The sequence below is a fragment of the Taeniopygia guttata genome, chromosome 1 (assembly GCF_048771995.1).
Source record: "Taeniopygia guttata chromosome 1, bTaeGut7.mat, whole genome shotgun sequence".
Taxonomy (NCBI): domain Eukaryota; kingdom Metazoa; phylum Chordata; class Aves; order Passeriformes; family Estrildidae; genus Taeniopygia; species Taeniopygia guttata.
Window position 1 is genome coordinate 100,848,773 of NC_133024.1, and position 18,019 is coordinate 100,866,791.

Genomic DNA, 18,019 nt, shown 5'->3' on the forward strand with positions numbered 1-18,019 from the left:
ACCTCAGAAACAAGAGCATAACTGTTCCTGCTCAGCTTTGACTTTAAATACTATCATAGATCTTTAAGCACTAGATGTATTGGGTTACTTGGAGTAATCTCTGAAGCTTTGGTAGGCACACCTGGGAGTCAGGAGCTAATTTCAGGCATGTCTGTGTATCCTTCTTTACAACAAATAGAAGCACTCTAGGAATTTTTTTAATATTCAACCTTTAAAAAAGAAGTTATGAACAGTTAAATTTTACCCATAGTTCACAAAACAAGATTCTTTTCTTGACTATAGCAGCAAAAGTGGCCGTCCCAGCTGTGGTGGGACTACAGCCAGCATTTGCATGCTTAGAATTGGGGATGTCACTATGTTCTTTCCTAACTCTCCACAGCCTACCTTCCTTTAATGTCCCTTCCTATCAGCAGAAGGAAAGCATCCTAGAGGATGCACATCACCAGGAGCGATGGGAGGGTCCACTTTTGAGTGATAGGGGAAGGATTACACAACTTTTACACAGTCCTATAGCCTTTGGTTGCTGAGGGATGGGACTGGAAAATTTGTCCTCACCTCCTCCTGGGCCAGGAGGGTGAATTATCACAGCAGTGCCTGCAAGGGCAATAAGACAGCAGGGAGAAGCTGTGTGTTTGCTGGGCATTAGCAGTCTCTGATCAGCAGCTCTATAAGATAAGTTATAAAGGAATTTTCCCAACACAGAACTTCATCTCTGTAAGGCACATCACATTGAGCACTCATTTGGAAAAGTGTTTATTGCAGATACTTCAGTTATTCTGCTTTCTTCATCTGAAGCCCAGTTTGCCCTGGCATGAATGAAGCTCTGGTAACATTTGTTCTAGATTATTGTATTTTGAAGCATTGTTCTTTCTTTTAAGGTGTGTTGTGCACTGTTAAAATCAACACCACTTTGGATTTCTTTCGTGGAAAACATTTTTCCTCTCTTACCACACATTTTCAGGAGATGCTGTATTTAAAAAGGTCTGTGCAAATGACCTACTGTAGGTGGTGGTCAACCTAAGCCTGTGAAAATCTCAGAGGTAAATCTGCAGAGAAGTAAATTCTTACAGTCAGCTTGAGATGCAGACAGAAAAAAGTTAGAGAGACTGATAATTCTGCCACCTTAACAGACATTCAAATGAAAACTGACAAAATTGTAAACTAAATTTGAAAATCTTGGCTTCTTTTCTCAGTATTTTTGAGATGGTGGTATCTATGCAACCAAAGCCATCCCACCCTAGGAATGCTTCTGAGGGAAAATGGAACCGTCAGTCCTGAGCAAACTAGCCAAATTTACAGTGCTATAAATCTATGTTGGTCCACAGTTTTTGCTGTATTTTCCCATTGTGAATCAATAACTGACAATTTAGGTGCCCAAAAAAAGTAAGGCAAGTAGAATGGCTGCCTGGGGTATTTCAGCTGGAGCAACTGGCCCAGTGTCATGCAAGCACTGTGTGTTAGAGGTGGTAAATCCATCTCTCCCAGGCAGTATTTGTTTTATTTTCAAAATCATCCTTCCTTTTCGGAAGCTCTTGGAAGTCCAGTGTTTCACAACCTCTGGATGAAAGTCGGTGCTCAGACCACAGTATTTTTACAAGCAGTGCAAAGTCATCGGAAGAGAAATGCTCCTCTTCATCAGGTGAGTTTGTGTTCTCTGAGATAAACAGAGTATGGCTCAGAAGTTAGAAAGAGTGTTTTAGCACATGCATCAGAAACCAAAGAAAGGTGGTGGGTATAATTAAATATAGTTGTTCCTGATTGTTGAAATATTAACTCAGCATCTTAAGCATCCCCCTAAAATAGATTACAAGGGGGAAGACAAGGGGGAATGGCTTTAAACTGAAAGAGGGCAAGTTTAGATTAGATATTAGAAAGAAATTCTTTATTGTGAGAGTGGTGAGGTACAGGGACACATTGCCCAGAGAGGCTGTGGATGCCCTATCCCTGGAAATTCTGAAGGCCAAGTTGGATGGAGCTTTGAGCAACCCAGTCTAGTGGAAAGTGCTCCTGCTCACCACACGAGGGTTGGACTAGATGAGCTCTAAAAGGTCTCTTCCAACTCAAACTATTCTATGATTCTATGAAATAACAGAAACACTCATGGAGTAATTGACTGATAAGAAATCTTCCTCACAAGAGATCAATCTTACATTAGAAAATCACGGGCACTGAGTCAATAAACTGAGGCACATTGTGATAAAAAAGAAAATATTTTTTTCCAGTAGCTTGAAATCTTTCTAAGGAATGTGTTGGTGGTAGCAGTCTTGAATGTAGATACCAACAGCAAAATGGTTCTCTGTTTCAAAACCACAGTTTTGAAATCAGAACTCACGGTTGTATTTCTGAAGGACTTCTACCTTTTAGTCAAAAATATTTTTTATAAAAAATAGTTGAATTTGCCCAGGTAAAATGTCTTCGATTTCTGTTTGTCTGCCACTACTTAAGAAGCCACAGGCATTAAACTCACAGGCATTAAACTTGCCTTTTTAGGTTCCCCTGATTGAAGAGCAGGAACAATGTGCAACTCAGTCTGGAAAAACTTGAACTACATCTGTCTGCTTTATTTTTGTGTATACTTATATCCAAGAACTGTCATTCAGTGAGTAATATCAGCCTAGAGTTAAAATAATTCTAGGATGAATCATAATGGATTGCTTTTTTATTTATTTGACATTGAAAAGTGTCTTCTTTCTCCTTCATGTGAAAGTAGATGTTTTTTTAACATTGTTAAATGTTAAATTGATAAATCACACACCCCAATATCCTATGCCATATGTGATTTTTTTGTACTCCGCAAATGCCTTGAACTAGGGGCATATTTTCAGTTGCCTCACACTTTTATCCTTTGAAGTTCAGTCACAGCTATTTGATTTGGAAAAGGCTGGCACTATCAGGGTTGATCTTCACAAAAATAAGTGAAAATAGAGCAAGAGAGGAACTCTCTCATCACCTTGTCTTTTATTATTTACTGACAGCAGAGGCATTTTAAGTCATGTACAAACATAGCCCTGTATACACACCCTGCTTTACTGAGCATGGTCATGGGATAAAAAGTACTGGAATGCAGTACAAACCTATTTCACATTGATTTAAACTGATTTAAACTGAATATTTTGTCATGAATATTTCATTGAGTGATATATATTATTTCCCTGATTCTCCTGTAAATGTGTCCTTAAATATTTGTCACCAAATACCTGCTATTCTCCAGATTCAAACTCTTGTGAGCCATGAATCTTAAGAGCTGTGTTACTAATTGCTTTGCAGATTTATGGGCAGGTATCATTGGGGAATATTAACAAATTAGATTTTAATGAGTTTTGGATTGCTTTTGATTCTAGGATGCAACTAAAGATTATTTACTACAGTATTAGGCAAAGAAAAGGCAAAAGCTCTGTCAGCTTTTCATGCTTTAAGAGGATGTGACAGTGTTACCTTTCTGCGAGAAGCAGGAGAAGACAGGTCTTGCTTTGGAAAGGAAGAATGTCTGCCCTGCAGCCATAGAAATATTTTTCCCTTTCTCTTCAGCACCTGCAGAAGTGATTGATATTTGCCTGAAGGATTTGCAGTTATTTGTAGTACTTTTGTTTAACTGCACTAGGATACTTTGCCAGGAAGTAGAATATTCTTCCCCCTCAACTGAACATGCAGGAGAAGATTATGTTATATAGGAGAGAAGCATGGACAGGAATGTTTCTACCTCAGACTGATAATGAACTATTCTCATGTTTATGGAATATCACTAAGATGTTTCTACTCTGATTGAATAACTAAAATAGCATTAAACTAATTAAGTTTAGTTATCATTGAATAATAATTATACTGCATCAGATGTCTGTCTATCAGTCAGTAGAGAATTCGTTTCTTACTTTTTTGGTTAAACTAGGATCCCCAAGTATGATAAATTCACTTTAAAGAGAAGGGAAATCATGACTACCCTGGGGATACAAAATCTCTTCAACATGTAGACCAGGTAGTCCAAGCAGTCCTGTGGTCTTGAGAGAACATAACTTTATGAGTTGCAATGCAACTGCACAGCCAGAGTGCCTCACAGTCACAATGAAACCATTTGTATCTCCATGCTCACCACTTCCTAAATGATAAGTCCAATGCCTCAGCCTCTCTGGGCACTATCCACAAGACAGCTCTGGGAGAGACGTGATAATTCTAGGAGAGAAGTCTGTGTGCTTTAGGTCTGCTTTCATAACTAATTTTAAATGTTTTTTCAAATCATAAACATTCATGAATTTTTACCTTTTAGGAATCTATGACAGATGCAGATGATATTTGAGAAAATATTTAATACCTGTCCAGCATAGGGAAGTAGAAGCCAAATTCTGATTGCTTTTATTGAAAGAGAGAGAAAGAACATTGTAAAAGATGAGGATTTTGTTTACTCCTATAATCAATTTTTTGTTCTTTCCTAAATTCCACAGACAAGGGTTGTGCCATGTGACTTGGCACACTCAGACATAGAGGAAGCAGTCTGGTCCCAGTGATTCTGTGCTGCTTCAAAGCATGATAAATCAGGCTGTGCCTGGAGATGGTTACAGTATGAAGGCCTCCTGGTTATTAAAATGAGATCAATAATTTTTAAGTAAGCAGTGCTTGAAAAATGGTTCAGCAGAATCTGAAATCAATTAGTATAAAGTATTATCCCAGGCCTTTTAACACAAAAGGGGAGGGTCTATTGATAAAATTTGTTCATCAAGAATGAAATGGATTTTCAGGCTGAGCTCCACTGACTTCAACATAGCTACAACAAATTACTCAGTCTGTCTCTGAAGAGAAACATCAGTTACTTCAGTTTATAATGTGTAAGCATTCGATTAAATATTCTAACTAGATATGCTAAAAAGATAAAATGGCAACTTCAAGGAATCTCATGGACATGCATTTAGATAGTTGTCATGTGTTTCAAACTCGACTAAACATCAGATATTAATCAAACATTAGCCTACCTTAATTTCACAGCTTAAAGATCACTCTCATGAACAATTAAGTATCCATTTTCTGCCTCCCTGCCAATCTAGTAATGAACATGCTGCTTCCTCTAGATTTGAATTTTATAGAAATTACAACTCAACAAATACAGTGTATGCTTTTGGTACATGTCTATAAACCTCTGTAGCCAACATAAGAGAGACCAAAATAAAAAGATGGTGAGATTCTGTGGAAATAGTGTTGAGGATGGTCCCAAATGCTGTTTTTGTAGCCATTTTGTGTATTTTCTGAATTCTAACTCTTCTCTTTAGCTTTCCCTCTCCCCCCACTGAAAATCAGAATTACATCTAGCATGTATTTTCTAAATTCCCTCCTTTATAAATATTTCCTGCATATTAGAATGTTATTGTTTTTAAATTAATTTGTTATATTTATAAAAGAAGTTATTTACTCTGTCTTCAAGCTCAATTTGAAGATACAACCTGATGCAACTCTCACAATTAATTGGGGAAATTACGATAGCTAAAACTAGGGTTTCTATTCAATGAGAATTCTGACATTTCAGAATTTCTTTTTATTTAAATCAAAGAAACAGAAATTACTTTCTCGTAGTTAAAAATATTTAATAATTCTACAAATTTCTTCTACAAATATGAAAACTATGGCAAAGTTTTCATAGCACTCTTGTATATCTTCTCACAGTGTAGAGTCTGTTAGCACATTTAGGAATAGGTCTTAATGTTATATCTCCATATTTATAGAGAAATTAAAGGTACTTATTTTCTTTTACAATTGACATCACAGACATTTACACCCCTGTCTAAATCTGACTCCCAGGCTCTCTGGGATACTGCAGGCTCTGATACTCCAGTACAGCACAGTACTTTTTCTATCTTTTTCTAAACAATCTTTACTTGAAAGTGATTCCTGCTATTCACGCCATCCCTTTCCTTTCTCTGAAGTCATTAATGTATAATGCTGTTTCACCATATTTTTTTTCCTCCTCCATCTTTCCTAAATTATATAAGTAATTCCATCCTATTATCCCAGCCACAACAGCTAATTCTCCACAGGTATCTGTGTTAGCTGTTTTGCATTCTGACACAGTAGTTTTGGATCCTCTGTCTTGTTTTACCAATTCAATATCTCCATGCTGGCCACCACAAGAGGCTACATTTTAGCCAGCAGTTTCCCACTCCATATATCAGTATTGGCACTTTCATTCCTCTGACCTTTTGATATTCCTTCCTCACTACATTATCATCCTGCAGATCACATGAACCTTTCCCAGCTTTGTTCCCTACTTTAGAATTTAAGCTTTTATCAATCAAATTAGCCTGATCCCAGTCCAGACCTCAAACTACTCTGTGTGTATGTGTGCATGTATGATCCTCTTCCAAGAATGTTTCTCAATGGCAGACCAACCCTAAGCCTTCTTACAGATCATCTGTTGGTTTTCACTATCAACTTGCACCTTCCTTCTAAATCTTTAAAGAAACAAAAGAATTACATTCAATTTTTATTGATATGGTATTAATCACCTTTAACTGGGTTATAATTTCAGACATTTTTCTATGTCTTCCTGCTAGCTGCCAATTGCTTCTGCAGTTGAAGCAATTTTTCCATGTTAATTCATAAGTCTTGACCTACTGGGACAAAAGTGTGCAAGAGTCAGAATGACCATCTCTTATATGTGATTTAGATTAGCCAAACAAAAAAAAAGGTATTTTAATGTCCTAAGTAAGTCACTACCACTTGACAGACATAAAAGCACCCACAGTATGAGGCACTTAGTGTCAAAAGCAGGAAACCAGGAATGCCAAAGATCAGCTGGAGCTGAGACTGCCAAGGAGCACTGGTTGGAACAAAGCAGATTCTGGAGATAGCTAATTGGAAAAACAAGTTCAGGGAAAATTGACTTCTACTGACAGAGGTTCCTTTTGACAGCACATATTAACAAAAAACGGATGAACTCAGTGCCTTTTTTCTGACTTCAGAGCCAAAGCCAGCTCCTCAACTCCTGCCTGTACAGGCATAACTGGGAGGGAATTGGACAGCCAGCAATGAAGGAGAAAGAGGTTAGAGGAGCTCTGTGTACCCAGATCCACTGGGCTGGATGGGAATCACCCCAGGCTTACTGGGAGTCCTGGTGAGCCTGACTGTGAAGCCACTATCAATCCTCATCCTTAAAAAAAGGCAAGAAGGAACACAGGAGTCACAGAATCACAGGATGGTTTGGGTTGGAAGGGCTTGAGGGTTGCCCTCTGGATGGGCCAGTCAGCCACATCTCAGTCAATGGAAAGACCAGGGAGCACATAACCAGCAGAGTCAGCCCAGGAAGGCAAACCATGTTTGACCTGCTGAGAGCCTGCAGTGATGAAATGTCTGGCCCTGTGGGCGAGGGCAGAATGGTGGCTACAACATACCTTGGTTTGAATATGGCTTTTGACAACACCTTCCCCACCCTTCCCCTCTGGAAACAGCAGAAGTGTGGACTGGACAAGCCACCTGTTTGGATGAATTGGAAACTGCGAGGATAGCACTAACTCAATATTTGGTTGGTAATCAGCCAAGCAGCCTGGGCTCAATACTGGCACCCATATGCTGTGCCTTCATCCACAGCTTCTGAGCAGGTAACACTGAGGTTGGGGAGCAGCTGCTGGTTCAACCCAGAAGGACCCTGAAAAGCTCAAGGATTAGACAAAGATGCCATGATTTTTATAAGTATGAAGTTCTGCCCCTGGAATGGAATTGCCCCATGTATGGGTACAGAGTAGGAAGTGGCTGGCAAGGTGACAATCCTGTGGGTTACAGCACAGACTGGGGTGAGCAGGAACCCATGGCTCTTCTGGGAGGATGTCCTCACTGGGATGCATGAGAGGCATGGCCAGAACATCACAGGGAATTTGCTGATAATCTCTGCTGGGTAGTGGTGAAGCCATGCCTGAAATAGTTTTGGATACCTCTGATCAAGACAGACAGGGCAAGATTAGGGAGTGTTCAGTGGAGGGCTGATAAGAAAGTTATTGAGGAGAGACTGAAGGCACTGGACTTAGCTGGTAGAAAGGAAGCTATGAAGTAACAACATCAGCCTACAAGTGTTTGAAGGATCATTAGAAAAGTGTCAGAGCCAAATTCTTCTTATCACTGCCAGTGGGTTTAACAGAGCAATTGCCACAGTTTAAAACTTGAAGGCTTCAGACTGAGCATCACAAAATAAAGCCAATGAATAGCTGGGCAGTATAACAGCTTGTCCAAAGGAGTGGAGGAATCTCTGTCACTGAGGTTTCTCAAGACTCAGGCAAAACCAAGGTTGACATAGTCTAGTGCTGACCTGGTCCAACTAAAAAAACAGTCTTCAGAGGTACCTTTCAACCAACATTTCAATAATCTTGCAGCAGGTCTCAGGTCTTGACATCTTATTAATAAAGCCTATTATTAAAATAATCTATTTATTAACTTGTTTGGTTTCAGGAGTGGTAGTAAAGGATTGTCATCTAGCCTGTTTGGAGAGAAGACTCAATATATGGGAAACACCTTGGTAAGTTGCCTAACTGGGACAACACCTCTCACCAACCTACTTTGTGGAGCTGGAAATGCAGCAAGAGACTTCCGCTAAGGAAAGGCTTTCAAGTCACACCCCTGCTCCACATCCCCTTGCCCTGACACCCATTTGCCTTTCCAACTTAGTTGACTTAGACCTCTACCACATTAAAACATGAATATAAACTCAGCTGCTCCTTCCAACATGTCTGAAACAATAGTAATTAGCCTCTCTGGCCTTCTGTTATCACAGCAGTATCCAGCTTCTTTGTTTTGTAGAAAATGGTTTGACATAAATAGACATATTCTGTAGTGAACTATATTGATTCCATAACACCTCAGCCCAGTAGATTCCCAGACTGATCACGCTGCCAAGAGAACTTGCTTTTACTTGTTTTTTGGGCAACAGTAACCTGTTTGTTTTCTGTTTAGAACTATCAGTCTTTTACCCCCTCCTCTCAGAGGGTAGTAGAGAGCCATATACGCCATACATCTGAATCCTTTAGTGTTTTGTGGATTTGATTTGGGTCCAGTATTCAAAGTTTCAGTGGACTAATGGTAGGACATGATGTATCTAAACAGGAGGAGCAGAGCAGCCATACTTGGAGAAATTAAAACTAGAATGTATCTGATGGAATACACTTAACCCACAAGGAAGATAAAATAATGTAACTTTACAGAAGTTTCACAGAGCTGCATTTATGTATTTGTCATACATGTCAAAACTTGAGTAAACATATGACATTAATCAAACGTTAACTTACCTTAATTGCAAAGGTTAAAGCTTTGCAATTAAGGAAGAGGTTTTTCCTCCCTGTAAATCCTGCAATCCATGGAATGTGTTGCTTCTTCTAGATTTGAATTATGTAAGTTATAACAGCATAGAGCTGGCTGATGTCACTGTGAGGTCACCCTCACTAATCTCTGAAAGGTGCCAGTGATCATAGGAGGTTCCCAGAGACTGGGAAAAAAAGCAAATGTCACTGCTTTCTTCAAGAAGGGCAAAAAGGAGGATCCAAGAACCTACAGGGCAGCCAGTGTCACCTCAGACCCTGGGAAAGTGATGTTGTGAATGATTTCCAAACACTTGAAGGAGAACAAGGTGTTGGGGAGTAGTGAGAATGGATTTAAAAAGTGAAGATTATGCCTCCCTATGATAAGTGACCTGGTGGAAGAAGGGAGAGCAGTGGATGTTATCTATGTTGGCTTTCAATGCTGTCTCTCATAACATCCTTGCAGAGAAACTGATAAAATATGTAGAAAATCAATGGACAGTGGGGTGGATTGGAAGCTGACTGAACTGCTAGACTCAAAGGGTTATGATCAGAGTCATGAGCTCAAGATCGAGGTCAGTCACTTGTGGTGTAACCCTGGAGTTAATACTGCATAACATCTTCATTAATGGCCTGGATGATGAGACAGACTGCACCCTTTCATGGTGACACAAAACTGGGAGGAGTAGGTGATACATCTGATGAGTGTGCTGCCATTCAAAGGGACTCTGACTGGAGAAATGAGTCAACAGAATCCTTGAAAAGTTCAAGAAGGGGAAATATAAAATCCTGCACCTGGGGAAAAGAAGGGAAGTACCTGAGGATGGACTGACACACTATGTCTAATCTCCTTTTTTCTTTTGTTGAAGTCCAAGCAGTAGAAATCTCCTTTTACCTGCCCTTGTCTCATGCAGTACCTGATCCAGTAGTTCAGTAAAAGCTGGTGCTGTTTGAACCACTGGTGACTGTCATTCCCATTCCCCTGTGACAGTGGGTACTTAGCCATGGAAAGGCTCTTCAACTTCTGACACTTAGAAGACTGAGCTGAAGACTCTTGTTTTAAATATTGCAGATAGAGAACTATGACTTTAGGGATTGCTGACACTAAGACAGTGCCAAATAAATAGGGTTTTGGATTAGATAATAGAGTAGTTTGAATTAGAAGGAAACTTCAATACAATCTATTTCAGCACACCCCACCCTGCCCTCCCCCTACAATAAGCAGAGACATCCTCAGCTAGACCAGGTTGCTCAGAGCCCTGTCCAACTTGACCTGAAATGTTTCTAGGGGATGAAGTATCCAACACCTCTCTAGGCAAACTGTTCCAGTAATTCACTACCCACTGCCAGCACAAAAAACTTCTGCTTTAGAACTAGTTTAAAACTAAATTCTTTCAGTTTAGAACTGTTATGCCTTGTTCTATTGCAACAGGCCCTGCTAAAATGTTCATCCTTATCTTTCTTTTAAGCCCCTTCTAATGCTAGAAGGCTGCCCAGAGCGTTCTCTTCTCCAGGCTGAACAGCCCCAACTCTCTCAACCTTTATTCATAAAGAGAGGTACTTCAGCCCTGGGATTGTAGTCGTGGCCCTCCCATGGACCAGCAGGTCTATGCTTTCCTGTGCTGAGGACCCCAGAGCTGGATGCAGCATGCCAGGTGGGGTCTCACAAGAGCAGAGTAGAGGGGAAAAATTCTCTCCTTCACTGTTTTGCCCATGTTGCTTTTGGATTCAGCCCAGGACATGGTTGTTTTTCTGAGCTGCAAGTTGCACATTGCCCATTTGCATCCAGCTTTCCATCCACAAGTATCCTCAAGTCCTTCTCAGCAGGACTACTCTCAATCTGTTCATCCCCCAGCCTCTGCTGATCCCGAGGATTCCTTCAGCCCAGGTGCAGCCTTTTGCATTTGATCTTGTTAAACCTCATGAGATTCCCATGGGCCACTCCTTGAGCCTGGTCAGGTCCCTCTGGATGGCAACCCATCCTTCAGGTGTGGCAAGCACACCACTCAGCTTGGTGCCACCTGCAAACTCGCTGAGAGTGCACTTGCCCCCACCATGTCATGGATGTAGACATTAACCAGCACTGGTCCCAGTACAGACCCCGAGGCACAGCCCTTGACAGAGTTCTCATCTGGGCACTGAGCCACTGGACACTGCCCTGCAGATGTGACCATCCAACCGATTTCTCATCTGCCCAAATGTCCTCCCATCAAATCCAGATAGACACAGAAAGGGAGTTTAAAATGGGGCTGGAACAGTCTCAGAATAACAACAATTAAATTATTCCAGTGGTTGCACTTATTTCCTCAGAAAGTACCTCCTTAGAAGAAAGGCTGTGAGCTAATTGAATAAAAGGATGAACAAGTGATCCTATAGAATGAACACTCAGACTGATTATAGGCTTAAGAAAAATACTTTGTTTAAACATGAACTTAAAAATAACCCCAGAACCTCACAGCTCAAGCAAATACACCTTTCCAAGTCCTCCTGGTATGAGAAATATGTCCTACCCCCTATAGCAGAATTCACTTTTCTGAGCTGGGATTCAGTAGATATAAATCACACCTTTGAAGCTTAGCTTTAAGACTACCGAAGACTTTCAGATCTATCTATCTGTTGTTATGATAGTAACCAGTACCATAGTCTGTGGTGCACTTTTCAGTATTTACAGGCACTTCTAATTGTACTGAAGGTAAAAGCTAGTTTAAAAAGAAAATGAAAAAAGAGAACCTCTGCATTTTTTATGCCATACTTCCCATTTGTATTTTTCCATTTCTGCTCAGTCAATTGCTCAGTTACCTTCTCTAACAGAGAGGTGAGTCAGGAGTTCTCAGATCCTTGGAGTCAAGTTCTAATCTTGTGATTCAGACCAATTCATCAGTGTACAAAAAATCATCCACTACTGCAGCCTGGTTCTGACTGCAGTGAAGAACACTGTTATGCTGACACTGCATCCAAAGCATTGTGTCCATTTTGAGGTTCCCCAGCATGACAAAAATAAGCAGCAGATTGCTGAAGGAACTGGAGCACATGGTACTGGGGAGACATGCATATGGCTGGATTTGCTCAGGCCAGAGAAAATAATGATGAGGGGAAATCTTCCTCTTTTCTGCAGCTGCATAACTGAAGTGGAGGGGAAGAGAGAGCCAGACTCTTCTTGGCTGCATATCATGGGTGAACAAAAGGCAATGGACATAACCCAGGGCACAAGACATTCCAATGAGATGCAAGGAAGTTATTTGTTTTCAAATTCTGGAACAGATTTCCCAGAGAGGCTGTGGAACCTCCAACCTTGAAAATACTAAAAAGGCAACAGGACAAAGTCATGAGCAACCTGCTCTAACTCAACCTGCTTTGTACAAAACACTGGACTTGCAATCTCCAGGGGTCCCTTCCAACCTGAGCAATTCTGTGAGTCAAACAGCTGCTGGAGGCCAGGATTCCCTCAAAGCCTCCAGAGGCTATACCAGCTCACAGCAGTATCTGTACCTCCACTACTCTCCTCACCTCCCAGTGCATTTTTCCTTCAGCTTAGCTGGCATGAATGCAAATGGAACAGTGAAGTGACCCAGACTAAAAAGAGGTTTGAAAAAAAAAAGAAAAAAAGTTTTGTTAAGTAACTAAACAATTAAACTGCCCTGAGATGGTTCAGGCTGTGCTACACAAACTGTTGTATTGTACTGTGGCAGAGGTTCAATTGAGTACTGACCAGGGAAGGACCTAAAGATCATTTATCCAAAAATATTGTCTTGCCAGTGATCACTGTTAAAATTTTTACAGTTTCAGAAAATCTCCTGTTTTAATAAATGTTAGTTTCATCTTTTCCTCTGCCATTTTTTTACCAATGCAACATTATTCTTCCAACACAATCATGGAGAAATAGAGTAATACAAATACCAATTTCCTAAAGTGGTCAGTACCAACTCTATACTAATAAACATAAAACTAACTTCAGTATCATTAAAGGATTACTGTTGCAGAAGAATTACACTAGGGAAATTTGTTGCAAAGATTCCCAGACTACTGCTAATTCAGCTTAGCCTAAGAGAGAAAAATGCAGCTTCTGATTTCTTCTTATTGAATAATAAATAGTACAAAATTGTAATAATATCTGCTGAAGAGATCATATGGATGTAGTACTTCAGCTGTGCAAACTAGGTGCATTCATTATTGTTACAGTGAAAAATATTAAAATATATGCAAACAGGCAGGAGCCCCTAATCTGAATTTGATTCATAGATCTCCACTGGATCTCATTTTCTCCTCACATACTCTGTTCTTCAGCTTGTTCTAAGGATCAGTAATAACTCCCAAATTATCTTGAAAGTTTAAATTTCTCAGAATTCTTGTTTGGGGAAAGTTCAGTGGTTTACAGTTTACCCTCCTTAGGCATGCACACATCAAAACAAATCCCCAAAACCTGTTTGAGAGTAAATAATATTTTCAAAACCATTAATAAGGAAAGCTTGGGTAATAAAGAAGGAAACCATTAGGTGTCATACTCTCCTTCCTTTCCCCTGTTATTTTTGTAATTGATTTAGATGTCAATCTAGGCAAGTAATCAGAAACATGCTGTCTTCTCAAAATAAAGTTATTGGCTACTTGGCACTTAAGCTGTTTCCTCTAAATACCTCCCCATGCTCTAGACCAGACACATATCTTCAGTGTTTTTTGATTCCCCAACATTTGCTTATGAAATTTACTATTGATAGGCTAACCTAAACTGCCTGTAAACACACACAATCAGCTACTGGCTGTATTATGTTCTCTTTCTTTGTAACCATACATTATTTTCTGTATTATCTTATACTAAATATTACAGTTAACCTAGACTTTTGTGGTCCTAAACAGTAGCTTTACATCTGTTTAGTTTAAAAACTTTCATGAAGCCTGAGATTACTCTTTCTACATTTGTGGACAAAGCATACACCTGGCAATATGATAGCATCAATTCAAACTGGGGAGAGGAGGGGCAGAGATAGTTGTTGAGGATTAAAACACAATTTAATACAAAAAAGCACGAGCTTTTTCCACTTTTCAGCAACTGTTTCACTAGTCTGTCCCAGGGTAACAATACACCAGTAACAGTATTTGTTCCACTTACATGTGGCACACCAACACTTCTAATGAAACAGTTCCTAGGCTGTTGCACATTTCCAACACCTTTGTGGAATTTTGGGAAGAGGTTTCTGCTTACTCGCCCATACTCTGGTTAACAGCAGCAATCCAGACCCATTTCTAGGCTGGAACTTGTGTAAGTGCTATTAAGGGGATGCAGCTGACAACCACAGTGAGATACAGGTGCCCATTCCTTGGGACCAATTCCCTCAAGAGGAATACAGTAACACTGGACAACACACCAGTGAATCCTAGGACGTTTTTAAATTTGCTTTCAACTAACAGGACTGCCAGAATCAGATGTGAAGGTCCATCTCTGTATATTCCATCACATTACTTAGCACTGGCTATTTCTGCCATTTTCAGCAAAGCTTATGATCTAGCTGCATACTGTCACTTGTTCAAGACAAAAAGGTCCCTGTGTCAGAGCTGCTGCAAGACTCCCTCTGCTCAGCCACTGCTGCAACAGCTCCTTATTAACATTCCTATGTACTCCAGAGCAACCTGGCAAGGCAAGCTGGGATAGTCACTGTCCAGTGGGTAAAAAGGCAGCAAGGTCTTCCACATCCTTTCAGAGTTTTGGGCTTCTTGACAAGTCTTCAACACTACAACTTTAATCACTGTAGTTTCTCTATACATCTTCATGAGCAGGGTGGATCGTTCTACTAGGTCAGGCAGCAAAAGACTAAAATTGTCTTTTGTCAAGGTTTTCTCAGAAACCTCGTTAATGCTCCTTTCTCCACCCTCCACCACTGTCTACTACAGTTAGTTTCAAAGTCTTGTAAGTCAGAAGCCTCAAGCCCTGTGCAGCACTTGGCTTTCCTCTCCAAGCACTGAGGCTAAACATAGTCCTCACAGTGTCCTGTCATTGTCTTGAGGCTGAATCCTCCCTGACAGCCAGTACCACTGGTAGTGGAACACATGTAACCTACACAGTTCTGGGTTTCCCACGGGGATCCTTCAGTATTTCTGCTGCTCTTTGCTGTACTTACTCCAGCTGGCAACAGCAATATCCGTTGTTGTTTCTGCCAGTGCCAGAGGTGCACCTAAGCCCGACGTGCTTCCATCAGCTGCTTCTTTAGGAAGAAGGTGACCTACTTTGAAAACCCTAAAAAAACCTCAAGTATATTTTCATTGCTGGCAATACTTACCGCAGACATGGGCACCTCAGAGTCTCTGAAAGCCAGGACTAGAAACTTCCTACTGAGATGCTGAGGCACCCTGCTTGCTCCTCTGTGTCAAAGTCTGTTTGGTTTTTTGTTTGTCTGCTCCCTCCAGAGGCCATGCACACAAAGGCATTTAGCTGATCATCTTCCTCAACTGGGAATAAAATTCATTAATTTAACCACAACAATGAGTAGAGCTGATTAAGAAATACAGGGGCTGGTGACCACAAAAGATTCCTACACCATCACAGCCTAGATACACAACAACAAACCACCTACTTCTGCAAGAAGGAAAAATGAATACCTACAAAACACAGTGAGAGGGCTTCAAAAGAGAATTTACTGCTAAGCAAGTGATGCAGTAAGAGGCCCCAAGTCTCCGTCAGCTCCTGCTGAAGCTTTCCTTCCTTGAGCTGGCAGCCTGGATATAAATAAAACTGCTGTGCAAGTGTCCTCTCTACAAACACAGAGAAAAATGAACGGTCTCATCTGTGTATTTTTTGAAAGTATTTTTTTGTCTCACTGAATTAGCTGCAATTACTAAATGAAGGTACTCATAGTTTTTACTTTGCCTTTTTAATTGGTTGTGATTGCATTTTATAATCAGAATGCTGAGCTCTGGCATTCCATCGGATGGGCAAGACAGCACAAGCTATAACCTGAATTAATCAATGGGAACTCTGACTCTTGTTTTCTGTGATTAAAACTGTAACAAAGCCAAGGCATCCTCCCTTACTTCTTTCTCCTTCTCCAAAAGGAAGGGCAATCACAGTGCAAGAAGTAAATCCTGAAGACCTATTTCTTCAACAAAATGACAAAACATTGCCAACAGCTACCTGCAGAAAAGCCAACCATGGGCCTCAAGTTTCAAGGGACAAATAAAGCTGCACTCACACTACAACAATATTATTTCAGATAATACTTCCCTCTTCCCACACATCTTCCAAAAACCTACACTTAAATTTTAAGTCTTCTATGAGGCCTACAGAATAGCAGTGTCCACAGATGAAAAACTAGGTTTGAGTCCTCTAGGGAGCCACAGGGCAACTCAAGTTCCCTGACATTCATATCCAGTAACAGCAAATAATTATGGATTAAACTGGAGCTCGCTCAACTGCAGGAACAGCTGACACCCCAATTCACCTGAGGGCAGGACTTACCTTATGGCCAGAGGGTCTCAGGGAGCAGCAGTCCCAGCATTATTTCACACACAGAGATGCCACCAGTCCTACCAATTTATGATGAAGAACCTGTGGAGCGTGGTCAGATACCACACAGAGCAACCTGCCAGCCTTGGTCATCAGCTCTCTGACATTCATGGACATTACCCAGGGGACAAAGCAACCGCTGTGCCAGCCTAACCCCTGCAGGTTCTATCTGTGCACTAATTTAGGGGTGTGTGTGTTTAATATGGTACCATATATACGAGATTTATGGCATATATCACATATCTGCATGGCACTAGCACACAGTAGCTCAGATGTGCATGCTGGCACATGCAGAGCATGACACAACCTATCAGCAGTAACAAATAAATGGCACAGAGCTCAGCAGTCATGGCTTACCAGCTCCTCCTTTTGAGAAGGGAACAAGAGGTTGCTTCTCATACGCTTTTTCAGTTGCTAGGTCTGGACTGTATCTATCTGGAAAAGCATTAGGGCTCTCCAAGCAACATACAGTTGCCCCTATTGTAAGGTGAAAAGATTTGGAACAATGGACAAAAATAATTTTTCAAAATATTAATCACAGAGAAAACCTTGAAGGGGGAAACAGAGAACAAAAAGTTTTTATTTTAGCTGTGGGAGAATAATTTTTGTATCCCTGCTTTCAATTTTGCACTCTAGGGAAAAAGCCAACAGAAATTCTCACGCAAGAATAATGAAAAAATTATCTAGAAAATACTTTTACAGATGGAGTGCCTTTCACAGCTTTAGTCAGCAGCCTTGCAATGTTCTAGCTGGCAGCTGCTCTTCTACCACTGTTCTCTGAAGGGAGACATGGGAAAGCCAGCTTCTTGTGCAAGCTGCTTTTCCAGCCCCAATGAAAAAAGGCAACAGGAATGATATCAAGCTGCCTAGATTGGACTGTGAAGGGAGCTTTAGCAGATGACAGAGAAACAAGGTGACTGAAGGTACTCACAAAGGCAATACAGTCCAGCTTATGAGTAGAAACTGAAGGGTGTTAAGCTCATGCACTAAGAAGAAATTAATAGTTAAGTAAGAAATTCCCTTAAAATCTGCAGATTAGGTTAAGCCAGATATGAACCTGGGAGCAATGAAGACTGGAAGGAACCTCAGGGCAAACCACAACTGCTTCTGACAGGAACAGCTCCATGTTTGACCCACAGCTAAAGTCTGTGTTACACTGAGAACTGTAGGCTCCCTACAGCAGCAGTGTCTATGTGTTTCCCCTTACCACTGACCATGCATTTACATTTCACATTCAGAATATGAGACTGACAAGTACAGTTCCCAC